The sequence below is a fragment of the Vulpes vulpes genome, chromosome 3, assembly GCF_048418805.1.
Source record: "Vulpes vulpes isolate BD-2025 chromosome 3, VulVul3, whole genome shotgun sequence".
NCBI lineage: Eukaryota > Metazoa > Chordata > Mammalia > Carnivora > Canidae > Vulpes > Vulpes vulpes.
In genome coordinates this window covers 30,479,321-30,496,787 of record NC_132782.1, presented here as the reverse complement: position 1 = coordinate 30,496,787, position 17,467 = coordinate 30,479,321, and positions in this window count along the sequence as shown.

Sequence of the window (17,467 nt, the reverse complement as noted above, 5' to 3'; positions counted from 1 at the left end):
ATTACTGAAGGCCATGCACTATTCTGTCTTAGTGCACCTTATGTTTAATGACTACATGACCAGAATATAAATTTTGATTCTCACAAGCAACATTTACTTGGGTCTGATCCATAGAGTGTGAATGTCACTGAGAAGTCAAAGGAGAACAAAGTTACAGCTTCTAACGTGGAGAGGCTCATCCTATAACATCTGAGACTGTAATTTTTTGATTCTTAGATATGTATTAAGAAAGGTATCCCGAAAGTAATGAGAACCATGAAGATGCAGAAACTAACTGGAACCTAGAAGAAAAAAACAAGACTACCTATGGACAAAAAATATTAGATGTCCTGAAAGAAATATTGGATTTGCCCAACAGATAAGATGGAGTGGGAAAACATGCCAGGCTGAGCAAATTTGCAAAGGAAAAGAGATTTCACAGAGCAGATTGTGTTAGAAAATTGCAAATACCCAATGCAAGGACAGAGATTATAAATTTTGTGTATGGGCGTGTGTATATATGTGTGTGTAGCAGGGGGTGGTACGTATGCATGCTTACAGAAACTGAATGGGACCCTGAGGCAATTGAGAGATACAAGTAAAACACTTGGCCAGACTATACCATTAAATGCTAAGAGCTTCAGACTATCTTGTAAGTAATGGGAAATCTGAGAAATTTGAAGGCAAAATGTCATAAATTCATGTTTTCAGAAATCTAAATCTTCTATGATGGGATAAAGTGGAAATTTTTCTTAACATCTTACAATGCTCCTTCCCCAAATTTATCGTACAAGCCTGACAATGATGAATACCGCCTTCCACAACTATTTCGGGCAGCTTAATGATATGATTAGTATCTCTGTTTCCATCCTGTTCACATCACCAACCAGCACTTCTTGTTCTGTGATCATTGTTCATAGGACCAGTTTCCCTTAAGTCTTGCTCACTCTTCAGAGATAAAATTGTCAGCAAAGAAATAGCAGCATTTATCAGATTTCCCATTTTAAGTGGAACATGGACTGTAGCACTCATCTAGATTGAGGCTCTTATATATAGTATGAGGGCACTGATACAAGGTGTTTGTCAAGCAATGTGTTATTAATGACAGTGTTATTTAGTATATATTAGTATTCATATATTATTTATGTATGAGTTTGAGAGTTCTATACATAAAATAATTTATAATGACTAAAGGTTATCCCTCTAATCCTATCAGTTTACTCATGTTCATATACGGTTAATCATTGTAGGAGAAAACTAGCAAGCTGGGAATTGTACAATATCTGCAGCCAATTTTATCCAAGTAACAACTAGATCCCAGAGTAATTCATCGTTAGCAGATGAAATGAACACTAACTGTTATATTGTTTAACTCACCAAGAGCATTCTGAGGGGTTTATTAAAATATGATAGGGTTCCCTAAATCCCTCACTACTCTTACTTTGTTACAGGAGAGTGCTTTCTCTTCTTTGAATTTATTTATTCAATAATTTTAAAATCATTTTACGTGCTATAATCTGTTTATTATTATATTTTAACACTCAGAGTTCCCACAACTTGGTCACTGCCGTGTCCACTTGCTACGCCTCCATCATTCTTTGAGCACTTCCTTATCTCTGGCATACAAGATTATTTCGAACTCTTTCCCAGCAGCAGGCCCGAAATCAGCAATTTTGCCAAGAAATCTACTTACTTTTAGTTGGTTTAGGAATCAAAGATGGGTTCTGAACGCCAAATATATTCCTTGCTCTGGGAATGTCAGTGATTTGAGACCCTGTAAGAGACACGAGTCAATAAATACATGTATACGTCGTGTGTGTGTGTGTGTGTGTGTGTGCTCGCGTGTGCACACAGAGGATACGTTTGATCTTCTTCCCTTTCTGTATCTGTAATTCTCTGAAAGAAGTATGGATCCTAATACAGATTATGTCGTTCCTTGTTCTCTCAGTGTTAGAACGCTCATGGGTTCGGAATTGCTTATTCGTAGCACTGTGAACATAAACCAACTGACTAGACTTCAATACTGTTGTATTCCTGTAAATATTTAGCCTAACGATATACATAGTTAAATACTGTTTGACAACCATCATAGTAATAATACTTTCAAGTAAAAATCATCAGACAGAAACGAAATTTTGATGGGTTTACTGAGATATTTACATATTCTCAAAGTTATCTCCTGCAAGATACTCAGTATCTACAAAGGGAAAAGTAGTAACTATTAAAGTAGAGAGATCTGGCAAGCGTCGCTTTAACCAAGTGATCAAAATTAAGGCATCCAAGAAAGAGAGTTAGACATGTACTTTCTAATGTAATGCCCTGGGAGCACCAGAATTCATTTCCATGGCATTTCCACCAAAGAATACGCAGCACCATAATCAAATCAAATATTCCAACAAACCAAACCTGAGGAACAACATATGAAAATAAACTCTTTACTTATCAGAGTCAAGGGCATGGACAAACGAGAAACCCCAAGATACTGTTTTAGTTTAAATGATAGGAAAAAGATAATAATAAAACGAAAAATAGGAATGAATGAAGAAAAGAAGGCATGGAAGGAGAAAGGGGGGAAGGAGGAAGGGAGGAATGGAAGGAAAAAAGAAAAGGAAAAGAAAAAGGCGGGGAAAAAAATGTGACAATTGAATGGAACGAGTCTAGGATTCTAGACTGATCCAAAGGTCGACTATTTTTTTTTTCATTTAATATAGGACTTTTGTGGACAAGTGGAAAATTTGAATAAGGTCCGTATATTAGATAATATTGTATTAACGTTTCTAATTTTGAAAATTACAAAGTGGGTTATGTAGAAGAACACATTTGTTTTCAATAAATATACACGGAAGTTTGTAGGACTAAGGGAGCATGATGTGTGTAACTTACGTTGAAAAGTCCCCCTCCAAAAATGAAAATAATAAGAGAGGTAGGGAGAACGATAAAGCAAACGGGATAAAATACTAACACTTGGGCAATGTGGGTTGGTGGCTTTCGATATTTGTGGACAGTCTGATGCGTCTTCCTTCCAGAAGTGAAGGTAAATCCCTCGTCCTCATTTTGGGCTGGATTTAGCGATATAGTTCCATCAAAATCAGTAGGACAGAAATGGTAGAGTACAAGTCTGACATTATGACCTCAAAGGCCTCTTTCTCCATCTTCCTCCCCCTCCCTGGAAAGCCCTGGCCCTGCTCTGTGAGCCTTGGGGAAGGAAGCCCACGTGCTGAGTCAGGGAACGAGTGTCCCACCAACGGCCGCCATGAGCTCTAGAAGCAGATCCCAACACCTTGATGACTGCAGCCCCAGGCAACAACCTGACTACGACTGCAGGAAAAATTCCAAACCACAAACACTCCACTAAAGTGCTTCCAGATTCCTGACACTCAGACGCTATGTAAGGAAATAAATCTTTGCTGTTTTAGGGTACAAAATTCTGGGGCTGATAAACTATATTTGGTAATTAATATAATCTGTGAAGGGCTTATAGAAACTCCCTGAGCAATTTTTATCTTTTTCTGTAAGTCTGAAATTATTTCCAAATAAAATGTTGAAAAAAAAAAAGAAAAAAAAAACCTGGAAGAGTGTTACATATGGCAGATTTTTCCAGTCACCACGTCATGGTAGTAAAAATGGTTCATTGTGCATCTAGAGACTTGCTGCTTTCTGCCAATTTTTCCTCGGCATTTATGGCACGTCTAGCCTTTATTTCATCTGTAGAGCAGCACTGAAGAATGTCGCCTCCCATGAATGTTCTTTTTCCTTATTCAAATACATGTATACATACATTTCAATGTGTGAAAGTGAAATATGCTATAGACTTTAATTTTTAGAGTTTCAATTATTACTTTCAAAAGTATAGGAAACCATATTATTCCCTCCATACTGTGAAAAGTTTACTTAGTACACGAAGTGAGCTATTGTCTCCTGACCAATCAAAGGTAAAAATGGCCCTTGAGAAACATTCTCATACAATCTCTGTCCTGACAACATAGAACAACCAAAAGAGAAACATTCCCTTTTTAATGGATTAACGTTTGTGTCCAGGAATCGATCACAGTACACGTCTACCCGAGATGCCCAGTAAAAGTAGCTTGAATTGTTTAAATTACCTCCAAGCACCATTTCATGCTGAGTCCCTTGCTTTCAATTACAAAACTGAACTCAGAAATTACTTATGTAATTTATTATTATAATTTTGAAAACTATTTTCTTGCTATTTAAGACTCACATGGCTTCCCCAGTTTGTTTGTTTTTTTTCTTTTTTTTTGGATATAGTCCCATCATGAAACCCTTTATGAATTCTCCGGAACTTGAATATATCATCTTGTCCTGGCTGATTCTCCCCTTTATACTGTGGCTTTTGTTAGAAACACTCCCCTATCAACACTGTCAGGACAAATAATGTTCTGTAACTCTACTTTCAGAGACTTTCCTGTCTAAGTTCTGTACTGAGAAGCACTTGAACCTCTTTGCTTTGTTCTTTTCTTATGGATCTTTTCCTACAGAGACCAAATAATGAGAACAGTCCTATTCCTTTTCTTTTTCTTTCTCAAAATAAACTTCTCAAAATTTAATGTTGTCTGGGTCTTTAGAGATGGTTTGAAGGATCTCTATTTCTGCTGCAGTGATGATTTTATATACAACATGAGAATTATTTTTCCGTTCAATTTTCACACTTTGTCACTGCCTTGCATGTCGCTTCCTTAATGTCCTTCCCAGGTCCCTTTCTCAGGTACAAACATGCAGGCCAGGGTGAACTGATTTACCGTCACGTTTCCAAGTCCTAGCGTCTGACAAGTATCCATCCATTGAGGGGCAAGCAGGACACATTGAGAGGCTTGTCAACCTTTGTAATTATGCTTCACCATTTTGATGGATGAAAAGTATTTTAAAAATTGCAATCCTCAAAAGTCAATCCTATAAAAGTCATTTATTGTATCTGAGACCATAAATACTGTTAATCGTAGAGCAGTTACACGATATCACTTTCTCCATGTTCTCCTTTCAATTTTTTCTATTTGTTTGTTTTAGTTTATGGAATGTTATCATAATAAATCTGTGGAAGGCTTTATATTGATGTAATTTTATTATATTTATCGTTACCATTAATATTTTGTTTGTACCAGTACCCTAATCATGCTCTACTATTCACTCTTCGCTAAATAACATCACCTCAATTCATCATCTTTGCTAAATGACATCTACTCAATTCATATATATTTTTTTAAGATTTTATTTATTCATGAGAGACATAGACACAGAGAGAGGCAGAGACACAGAAAGAGGGAGAAGCAGGCTCCCTGCGGGGAGCCCGATGTGGGCCTCAATCCCAGACCCTGGGATCACGCCCTGGGCCTCAGGCAGATGCTCCACTGTTGAGCCACCCAGACGTCCCTACTCAATTCATATTTAAAAGTATATATGAAAATGTATATAGATGACCTTAAAAGTCTCATTTTTTATTTTTATTTAAATTATGCTTTGAGATTTATATCAACTACAATACTTTGCTATATGTTTTTTTATCATTTCCCTAGTGATAAATTCTTACAGCTTTATTGATGTCCTCCTTTCACTTAGTGGAGAAAACATTCAAAATATCTAGATTTGAGTACATATTAGACCTGATGATTCTCTATTTTAACCATGCAGTTTTGCATATTTTTTGTATCAATGCACTATATTTAATTACTAAGTAAAAGAGGATTTAATGCTTACTATGTCCTCTCATAGAAAATAGGAAGCAAATTGGTATTTTAGTACCTGATAATACTTTAGGTATATATATCCCAAAGTCAATAGTAGAAATCAGTCTATACCATTTTATTCTGGAGTGTATTGCATAAAGCTGTAAGTCATTCTCTTGTCATAAAAAAGTTTGGGAAAAGGAGACAAAGAAAAATGCTACACTACTGTTGAAAAACACTAACGCTGAGGAAGAGCATGCTTATGCCACAACCTTGGTGTCAGGAACTTTAGCTTATAAATATCCAGAACTAAAGTAGAATGTGTTCTGATCTCTGAGAATAAATTTAATAGAATTATCCTTTAACTTGCATGGTGCTTCCTGTTATTGGGTAAAAAGTACAGTTATAACCCTGTGGCTGTATTTTCTGCACCGTACTACAGATTAGTAGGAAAAAGACCTTAGTATCTACTAGTATAAGAATATGTCACTTTTATATGTGTTTGAGACCATTGTAATATAAAGTGAGTAGACTTGATTCTTCTTGAATATTATTTTAAAAGCTAGGATAATTTACCTTTCTCTTTATTCCTTTAAGGTTAGGAAAGATATGGATAGCATTTCAAATCCTTGCATGTTTCTTTTGGGAAAATTATGTGGGATTTAGAAAATAATTTACTCAAAACTGCCAATAACAAAACAAAAAACTTGACATCGGGACAATATTAGTGCCAAATTTGTCATTGATCTACCAAATTGGGGGCACCTGGGTCGCTCACAGTCGGTTAAGTGATTGACTTAGGTCATGATCTCAGGGCCCTGGGCTGGAGCCTCTTGTCAGGCTCCCTGCTCAGCGGGTGGCCTGCTTCTCCCTCTCCTCCCCATTCATGCTATTTTTCGCTATCTCTGTCTCTCAAATAAATACATAAGTAAAATCTTAAAAAAAAAAATCTACAGGGCAGCCTGGGTGGCTCAGCAGTTTAGCACCACCTTCCGCCCAGGGCGTGACCCCGGGGTCCCAGGACCGAGTCCCACATCAGGCTCCCTGCAGGGAGCCTGCTTCTCCCTCTGCCTGTGTCTCTGCCTCCCTCTCTCTCTGTGTGTGTCTCTCATGAATAAATAAATAAAATCCTTAAAAAAAATCTACAAAATTGGACATAGTACATGCTATTAGCACTCAAACCCTTCTAACTACAAACTGAACTAACTTGTCTCAGTCTTTTCTAACTCTTTCCTATGGGATGAAAAGAAAATGAATAAACATAATAAGATCATATCAACATGTTCTTTGTTGCACTTATAATTAAATGAAACAAGTGTATCAGTGGACATTTTTTTAAATAAGTTTAGAATATCATCTCTTTATTCTTAATACTTTGGGATTCTGGGACTCAGTTTTTATATAGGATAACCAATAATTAAAAATCAGTTTATAAAGTATTCTATTCTCAGAGAAAATAGAGTTATATAAAAAGCACTAAAAGGGGGCGCCTGGGTGTCTCAGTCAGTTAAGCATCTGACTCTTGGTTTGGGCTCAGGTTGTGATCTCAGTGTTGCGAGATCGAGTCCCACCTCGGGGTCTGGCTCAGTGCCGCACAGAATCTGCTTCAGATTCTCTCTCTCTCCCTCTACCTGTCTGCCTTCCTCCCCCTCTCCCCACCCTCCTGAGCACTCTCTCTCTCTCTAAAATAAACATTTAAAGAAAAAGAACTAAAAGAACTATAGTGTGATAACATATTGCACTGCCTGAAACACAACGTTGTATTATTAATGAATAACTCTCATTTTTCATTCAGTATATACTCTCACAAGAAGCAGAGTGAAGATAGTGATGCATTTACATGAATGAGTTAATCCCCAATCCCAAACTACCCTAGTCTGTCCCCATTTGACTAATGAACTGATAAAGACCAAAAGCCAAAAGCCAACTCTTACAACAAAGTTGGATTATCATAAAGTGTATTACTACGGGGCTTTATTGGAATTAGACAGATGCCTAGTGAATTGCACACCTAACTAAATATTTCTTCATATACTTCCAAAATGTGCTCATTGTAATTAAAATATATGAATTTCAAATGTATAAATGCAGAGCAACTTTTAAAAGGCATTTGTTTGAATACAAACTTTGGGTTTTACAGTAATGAAAGGAAGCAAAGACCTGAAAGTGGTTGTTAGTGTATCAGTGCTAAACTCTTTGTGTAATCAGTCAGTGGTTTCAAGACTTCCAACTAGAGATAATTCCTAACTCATGTATCAATGTGAAAGTCCCATTAAAGATTTTCAGAATCCAGGAAAGAAAGAAAAAATTAAATGACTAAAGGAAATAACCATGTGAATAAAGCACACACACACATATATATATATATATCATTAGAGCTCTGACCTAGTATTGATCCTTCTTTAAATTTGTTTAAAAGTTGTAAAATATTTAGGAAATAGATGGCATCCATCTAGTATATGTATCATTGACTGTGTCGATTACTTATAATGCACCTCAATTATTTTAGAAAACATTTCAATCTAAACTCCATCAGCATGCTATAAAGATCATTTAATATGGTAAACTTTACAGATTATATATACTTTTTTGAGATGGTTATATATTAAAAGAAATGATAAACACTTACTTGTCACTGAGTTAAAACATGAGGCAGAGTCAAAGGCTTACTGGTGTTTATTCTTTTTTATCAACTAGCCTAATAATAAGCTTCTAAAAACTTTTTATCATAAATATCCTTACAAAAATGCATCCCTCAAAGTCTAAGGAAATGGTCTAGACAGTTTTCCTTCTTTGTTAACTTCCCTGAAAATGAAGATTTAGTATCAATGGGTCAACACACTCCTACCTGTCAGAATGTTATACAATTCTGTGATCTAAACATGTAAATCTTCCTCCAGTCATTATAATTCTCCAATTTTTAAAGACTCAGAATACATGTATATTTTCTTAGAAAAATCAAAAGCAGAAATTAACTAAGAGCTTAAACTGATAAATTAAAGCACGATGTTCTGCAAAATTAGCTTATCACATAAGATGTGAACATATCTTACTCATTTAAAAACTGAATCAAATTACTCCTTTTTCATCTTTAAAATAAGTCATACACAATCCTGACAACATTTTATAATGTATCCACATGGAGGCTATGCTTCTTTATTAATTTACAGAACAAAAAAACTGATTCATAAATTCAGTCTTTATTTTTAATCATGGGAGCACTTAACACCAATACATTTCTCCTTTTAGGTGCAATTAAAAAGTAATTGCTAATTCAAAACAAATTTTTTTACATTGATTAGGAAAACATCCCAATTGTAGCACTGCCATCCCTAAATACATGAGATACGGAGTATTTTCCTATTACCTCCAATTTTAACATAATGACTTTTTTCCTGTGCCATTATTTAGCTTCTAGGAAAATCCTTTTAATCTTAAATTATGTTCTTTATTTCAAAAACACAGGGGAACCCGGGTGGCTCAGGTGGTTAAGTGTCTGCCTTGACTTAGGTCATGATCCCAGGGTCGGTCATGCTCAGCCAGGAGCCTGCCTCTCCCTCTCGCTCTGCCCCTTCTCTGCTTGTGCTCTCTTTCTCAAAAAATAAATAAAATCTTAAAAAATATAAAAATAAAAATATGTCACAAATTTTTGCCACTATTTCTGCTCTGTTTTTCCTTAATTGTGTTTAAAGTTAAAACATTAATAATAGGGACACCTGGGTGGCTCAGCAGTCGAGCGCCTGCCTTCAGCCCAGGGTGTGCCCCCAGGGTCCTGGGTTCGAGTCCTGCATCAGCCCCCCTGCAGGGAGCCTGCTTCTCCCTCACCTGTGTCTCTGCCCCTCTCTCTGGGTCTCTCATGAATAAATAAAATCTTTAAAAAATAATAATAAATAAAACAATAATAAATACAAATTCATGTGTATTCCCTAATGAATTCTAATAAATAAAATATAAAACTTAATTCAGAGTAAAAGCAACAGTCGTCTAGAAACAGTAAGAGCCCTGACTTCTAGGTTTACCATCACTTCTGTCCTGTGTCATCGTAACAGCCTTCTCGTGGTTTTCCTTGCTTCCCTGTATCTTGCTATAGACTATTCTCTGGATACGTGATGCCATTTTGCCAGTTCTTCTCTTTCCGCACTTAAAACGTTGGCCACTTCTTTCTGGCCACCACGATTTCAGATAAGAAAAATACTCTTATTTCAGTTGATGTTCCTCCACATGTGTCATTTTCTCCGGCTGTTTTTAAAATGTTTTGTCTTCAGTATTCGTGAGTTAATTAGGATACATCTTCATGAGTATTTCTTTGGATTCATTCTATTTAAATTTCTCTGGATTTCTTGAATCTACAGGTTCATGTCTTCTTCCAGATTTGGTAATGTGCGTCATTATTTATTTGTTCAGCCCCAACCTCTTACTCCTACCTTAGGGATTCTGATAATTAAATGATCAATCTATTATTATTATTATTATCTTACAAGTCCCAGAGGCTCTTTCACTTCTTCCAATCATTAAGCTCTCTGTTGTTCAGATTAAATAAACTATCGATCTGTCCTCAAGTTCACTTACTCATCCTCTGTTGTCTCCACTCTACTATTGAGCCCATCCAGCAGGGTTTTTTTTCTTATTATTTTGCTTTTCAGTTATAGTTTGGCTTCTTGGCTTCTTTTGGCTTCTTTTATATAATTCCTTCTTGTTGTTGAGATTTTCTTTTATTCATTTGTTCTAAGAAAACTTGTAATTATTTGTTGAAGTAATAAATAATTATAAACAAAGCCTGAGGAATACTTTAAAAATCTTGATGGGTAATTCTAACATCTAATTAATTATGGTATTAGTATGAGTTGATTATTTTTTCTTATTCAAGATGTTTTTCCCAATTCTTGATATTTTTTAAAAACATATTATATATGACATATATTATGCATTGTGTATACAAAATACATAAAAAACAAAACACACAAAAATTGAAATATGAAATAATTTTTATTATATCCTACACATTTGGGGTATTATGAATTTTCAGTGAGAATTTCATTTTTACATGTTTTATCTGTTTATACATATACTTATTTCACTGCTAGTCAATGAAGTCTTTGATTAAAGATATTAATGAATGACTTATTTCACTCACCCCTTCAGTATGTAACATATTACTTTTAACAAAAAATATACTGGAGAAAATTTAATTTGTTCTATTGAAATCTACATAATCTTAATGAACATTTTGCTTTATAAAATCCCAAATAACTTTTTCTTTAGAAATTATTAAAAATGTTGGTTTTAAAAAAAAGATTATTCATTTATTTGTTTATTTATTTATTTATTTATTTATCTATTTATTTATTTAAGAGAGACAGTGCCATGAGAGGGGCAGAGAGAGAAACTTAAGCAGACTTCAGGCTCAGCAGGCTTCAGTCTGAAAACCCTGAGATCCAGACCTGAGCCAGAACCCAGAGTCAGACGCTTAACCGACTGCAACACTTAGGCACCCCGAAAATGTTTCATTTTGTTTTCAATTAAGTAGTAACATGATCCCACATAATGTGAAATTAAATGTAAAATCAAATGAGGTACTTCATAAAAATATGTACTTGATTTGAGTCAATATTCATCAACGAAAATGGCATTTATGATAACTATGCAGCGAGTTTACATTTGGTCCCTTTTGTATTAAAGTAGTATAAAGAGAATGTTTACTGATAATTTTTAATTGCACACCCTTGAGAGAAGTTTAATGGTGACATACGATTGTTCACCATCACAGTGAACTTGAGCACCATGACATGGGCAAACTATAGTTCTGTGTTAAGAAACAACATTAAACCAAGATATGCATTTGCTTATACATATACAAATATTCACATATACATCTATACATACAAATATACTCATTTTACAGTCATATTATGTAATATTTTACAGTCATATTATGTAATATTATATATATGTATATTATATTACATATATAATATATGTATATATTGCATAATATGACTGTATGTATTTTATATATGGGGAGCCTCGGTCGTGCTGCTGGTTAAGGGTCTGACTCTTGGTTTGGGCTCACGGTCGTGAGATGAGGCCCAGAGTTGGGCTCCGTGCTCAGCATGGAGTCTGCTGGAGATTCTCTCTCTCTCCCCCTCTCCCTCTGGCCCTCCTGCTCATGCTCCATCTCTAAAATAAATGAATAGATCTTTAAAAAAATAAAAATATACAGAATACATATACACATGTGTGTACCCAGAGAAACTCCCTTTAAGAAACTAAAATAAGTAAGTTTGATTAAGTAAAGTCATATTCTAAAATGTTTTCTCTGTGCCCTATGTTAGTTTGGAAGAAAATTATGTTGTTGCCCTCATTTTTACATAGTATAAGACAGTATTTGAATAACTATTTAGCACAAGAAAACCTGTCAAGTCATTTACATGGTTGAAAAGAAAACCATTGAGAGTTCCCAAAGTCTAAAGAAAAAAAAGCAGAAAAATAATAATAGTCCAAGACTTTATATAATCACCTGCTTTTTAAAATCATAATCCTCTACCTGAGTTTCATGATGCATATTTATCAGTGAGGGGAAAATAAGTGTATACTAAAGGCCTACTCACTTAGGGTTTACTTTAATTTGAATTCAAACTATTGAAAATAATTCTTTTATGTGTCATGCTTTTTTTTTTTTTCTTTGCTGACTTACTTTAAGACATCTAACTATCAGTTCATTTGTGACCTGCTGTGAAAAGAAAGTAAAATTATCCTGAAGCACCTCTTAAGAGAAAGCTCATTAACCTTCCACAGGAGCTCCTAATGAAGATAATCACCATGTAATGCCGGTATGCACTGGAACCCAGAATCCGTATCAATGAGAATTTCTGAATTTCTGTAAAAGATTAATATATACTTAGAATAGATTAAAGTGTCATAAAATTTACCATTCTTTATCATAAAATGGTATAATGATGTGCAGAGTTGTAAATCAAATATATGTGTAGATTGTTGTCCCAGCCAGACGTCTATCCGCAGCAGGACAAAACAGAGCACATTTAATAATTGATCCCTTGTTTATTCTAAAGCTGATGTATTTTTATTAGATCTCTTACTCTCATCAGAGGCATTTATTACCTAATGTACAGATTAGGAAAAATATGTAAAATTCAAGCATACTCTTTAAAACTTGCATTTATTAAGAAACTGCAAATAAGTTAAAACTTTTCCTTATGTAAAAAAGAATCTGAAATTTGTATTTGTTTCTTTATTTAAAAAAATATTTATTTATTCATGGGAGACACAGAGAGAGGCAGAGATACAGGCAGAAGGAGAAGCAGGCTCCATGCAGAGAGCCCAATGCGGGACTCGATCCCAGGACCCTGAGGTCATGCCCTGAGCCAAAGGCAGACCCTCAACTGCCGAGCCACCCGGGCGCCCCTGTATTTGTTTCTTATTCCTAAACCTATTAATATATCTATAAACCAACGTTTCCCAAAGCATGGCTTGCAGCAAACTAATACTACTAAATCTTTGAATAATCATTGAGTGGATGATAAATACTGAGCTAAGTCGAGAAGGTTTTCAAACTCCTGAAATTCTTGGAACCTCTAATATGCTAATGGATTTGTGAATATCGAAGAGTACATCATATTTTCCAAATGCATTTGGCCAGAGAAACATTCACTTTCTTTTTCCTCTCACACTCCCAATCATTATCTCAGTGGATGAATATTCTGGGAAACCAGTTGCAGAAATGCTGCCCTAGAAAAATAATTTCCTTTAAATTAGCAAAGGTTATTATTTTGTTTTGTTTAATGATTCACTTTGGACAGTGTAAGAAACCTTCCAATCACACACCACATCCCTTCATTATCCCCCAATCCTCACCGTGCCATCTTTTTTCCGGGCTTTATGTCAGGATGTTATTGGTTTTAATCTTGTTTGGCATCCAGCAGAAAAACCTCTTCTCATTTTAGACGATCCCCTTGATCGGGAGGAAATTCAGAGCAATTGACTTATTTTATAACTATTAGCACATTCTTTCAAAAGCAGCATTCTGAAGCTTCCTGTAGATAATTGAGTGTATAAAATTTGATGTTAACATTGAAAAGGCAAGCTAGCTCTAAAGAATAGCTGACTGGAGGTCCTGACTCCACCTCTCTTTATAACCTTGAACAAATATTTAACCTATAAAAATGTTATCTTCTTCATTTTTAAAAAGACCATCATGATCGTAACTACCTCACAGCATGAGGGGTAAGGGATACGCTGCATATAAATTCTCTTTATATGGACACCGTGCAGGCCACAGAGCAAACATCTGATACTTGGCCATTATGAGTTCTGGCACTGTCAATATTTCCATTCTTTTAGGGGGTACAGCTGGATTTGTCACATGACTCCCAGTAGCAAGGCCTTCCTGCAAAGCCCTAGAAAACTTGCTCAGTCACCTGTGCATATGTGGTGTTTTATACAAGTAATATAATGCTTACCAAATGGTTGTTCATATTTGTATTGATGTGGGAGCCATAGGCAGAAGAAAAATTATTGAATCTCCTTACTACTTATAGCCCATTGACAAGCCCTCAAAACAGGCAGAGGGACCTTCCTCTAGGGGCTCAACTGCCTGGAAGCTGAACTGTGCTAAGGGCAAAGGCGATCCTGACCCCCAGGATCCTGTAGGTCTACTTTAACATATACAAATTCCTTTGGAAACTTCCCTTGTCGCTCACCCCCCAAGATACACGCTGGCAACCATCCCCCAAGTATATGGCCCACTGAGACACATCTGGAGGGTCTCACTGAGCAAGGGACAGGTGAAACCTGGTAGGAAGAAATAGGTAGGGGACTATGTGATTAGGCTCTAAAAAAATCCCAGAAATGCTGAGGCTTAACAAAACCAGAAATAAGGGAACAAATCATCTCTGCTCTGGGTGTCAGATGGGGTTCATGGCCGTCACCTTGTGACCAACGAAGAAAGGCCAGACCCCAAGGAGAAGCAAGCCATTAAATATGTTATCACCGTCCTCACTCAAACAGAAAGTCGCAAGAACGACAAGGCCCCAGGCTCCCTGTCAGCTCCAAAGAAAAGCCTGTGGGTGGAGGTGCACGTTGGCCACCTGTCGGGACCCCTCACTCCTGAGAGCCCTGCCTGTGACCTCGCCGAGTTGACTTCCATCCCTCTGCTCGCTGTCCTGTGTCCCCGAGATCCAGTCTCCGGCCCCGTGAGACGAGAGCCCTGCTCTCACACTTCAGTATCGTCAGCATCTGTCACGGTACTTGCCCTACAGTAAGCGCTTAAAACTACTGGAAAAAAATAAATGACCATGGATATAAATGCAAAATGTGATGCAAATCTTGTGAAAATATTATGCTACATATTTGTGAATGTACTATATTATAACCACATCTAATATCATTTTTTTTCTTTCTCAACCATGTAAGAAACAGGATTATCTGAAATCCAACAATTTCATGAAGTTTGGTTAAATAGAGAAACATTAAATATTTAGTGTGATATTTTCATTAGCAATAACATTTTTGCTTATGGTGAAATTCTTTTGCTTAAATGTCAAAATCATACATCTGACATTTAATTTGTAACTTACATTTTAAATTACTTCGTATTTGAATAATAAACTACAAAGGAGATTTCCTGATTCGTATGTCACTTGTCTTATCTGTCATCATTTTTTGATAATTTCAAGAAATCTCCCTTTTATAACATTTATGTGCTTTTTGACCCTGAAGTTAGAGTTTAAGATAGTGTTGTCTGTGCCCCTACTATTTGCTCATTATAATACAAAAAAATTACAAAGGAGAGAAATATAAAGCAGAAACTATGTTATTAAATAGCTAAAAAAAAAAAAAATCTAGCACTTTATAAGCATTTTCATTTCAGTGTTAGTAAAACTCACCTAATAAAAACTATCAGGGACAATCTGTAGTCCAGAAAGTTAGGTTAATTAATGCCTAACTCACCACCATAAATCAATATATTCATTCATATCTTTTATAGGTGAACTTATAAAGTCAAAGACTTGTGGAAGATTGGACCGTTTTATAACATTTCTGAGAGAGTCATGAGGGAAAATTAGCAATGGCTTTATTTTCTCAAGTTGCTTTGTCTGAGAAATAGGTGAGAGGCCTTTGTAAGTTATGAGAAAGCTGTTTTGTTAAGATACTGTAATATACATCTTTTAAAACCCTAGATCTTTGTAGTATTATTGAATTTCCAGGTTTGATGTGACGCCCCCACAGTAATTGGAACACCTGCATTTTCTGATCAACAGCAAACATGAAAATCTTCTGTTGGTTCCTGTGTTGTTAATTTTAGCCATTCTGACAGATGCGAGGTGGTATCTCATCATGGTTTCCATTTGTGTTTCCCAGATGATACGTGATGTTGGACAGCTTTTCATGTGTCAGTTAGCCATCTGGATGTCTTCTCTGGAAAAATGCCTATTCATGTCTTCCGCCCATTTCTTAACCAGAATAATTTTTTTTGGGGGGGGGTGGTTATTGAGTTTGATGAGTTCTTCATAGATTTGGATAATAGCCCTTTATCAGATATGTCAGTTGCAAATATCTTCTCCCATTCTGAAGGCTTTTAGTTTTATTGGTTGGTTACTTTGCTGTGCAGAAGCTTTTTATATTAATGGAGTCTTAATAGTTTATTTTTGCTTTTTTTTCTCTTCCCTGAGGTGACGTATCTAGTAAGAAGCTGGTATGGCCAATGTCAAAAAGGTTTCTGCCTATGTCCTCCTCTAGGATTTTGATGATTTCTTGTTTCACATTTAGGCCTTTCATCCATTTTGATTTTATTGTTGCGTATGGTGTAAGAAAGTGGTGGCTTCGTTCTTTTGCCATGTTGCTGTCCAGTTGTCCCAACACCATTTGTTGAAGAGACTTTTTTTCCATTGGATGTTCTTTCCCACTTTCTTGAAGATTAGCTGACCACAGAGTTGTGGGTCCATTTCTGTGTTTCCTATTCAGTTATGTTGCAGGATACAAAATCAACAAACAGAAATCTGTTACTTTTGTATACACCAATAATGAAACAGCAGAAAGTGAAATCAAGGAATGGATCCCATTCATAATGGCACCAAAAACTAAGATATGTAGGAATAAACCTAATCAAAGAGGTAAAAGATCTGTTCTCTGCAAACTACAGACGCTTCTGAAAGAAAATGAAGGGGACAGAAGGAAATGGGAAAATATTCTGTGTTCATGGATTAGAAGAAAAATACTGTTAGAGTGTCTGTAGTACTCACGGCAATCTACACATTCAACGCCATTCCTGTCAAAATACCGCCAACATTTTTATTTTTCTCAGAGCTGGAATAAACAATCCTAAAATGTCTATGGAACCACAAAGGACCCCAAATAGCCAACGCAATCTTGAAATACAAAAGCAAAGCTGGGGGCATCACAATGCCTGGCTTTAAGCTGTATTACAAAGCTGTAGTGATTAAGACAGTGTGGTACTGGCACAGAGATACACAGATCAATGGAACACAATAAATTTAGATCTAAAATGCTACACAACAGTGAAGGCAAGATCCTTCGACAGCAGTTTTTAAGACGCATATCATCTTTTTATATTGTCTTCATTCATTTCCTAGAATTACTGAAACAAATTCTATAAATATTTGATAAAACCTTCAACTGTAGACTACTTGCTGGAAAATGACTGTTTCAATAAGCCAATTTCTCCTTAACATACAATTGTCTTACTTAAGAACATTTTATTTAGGTAGCAAAGTTCTAATAAACAATTCATAAGTACGAGAGGCAAAGATCCATTGTGAGGCAGTCTAGGC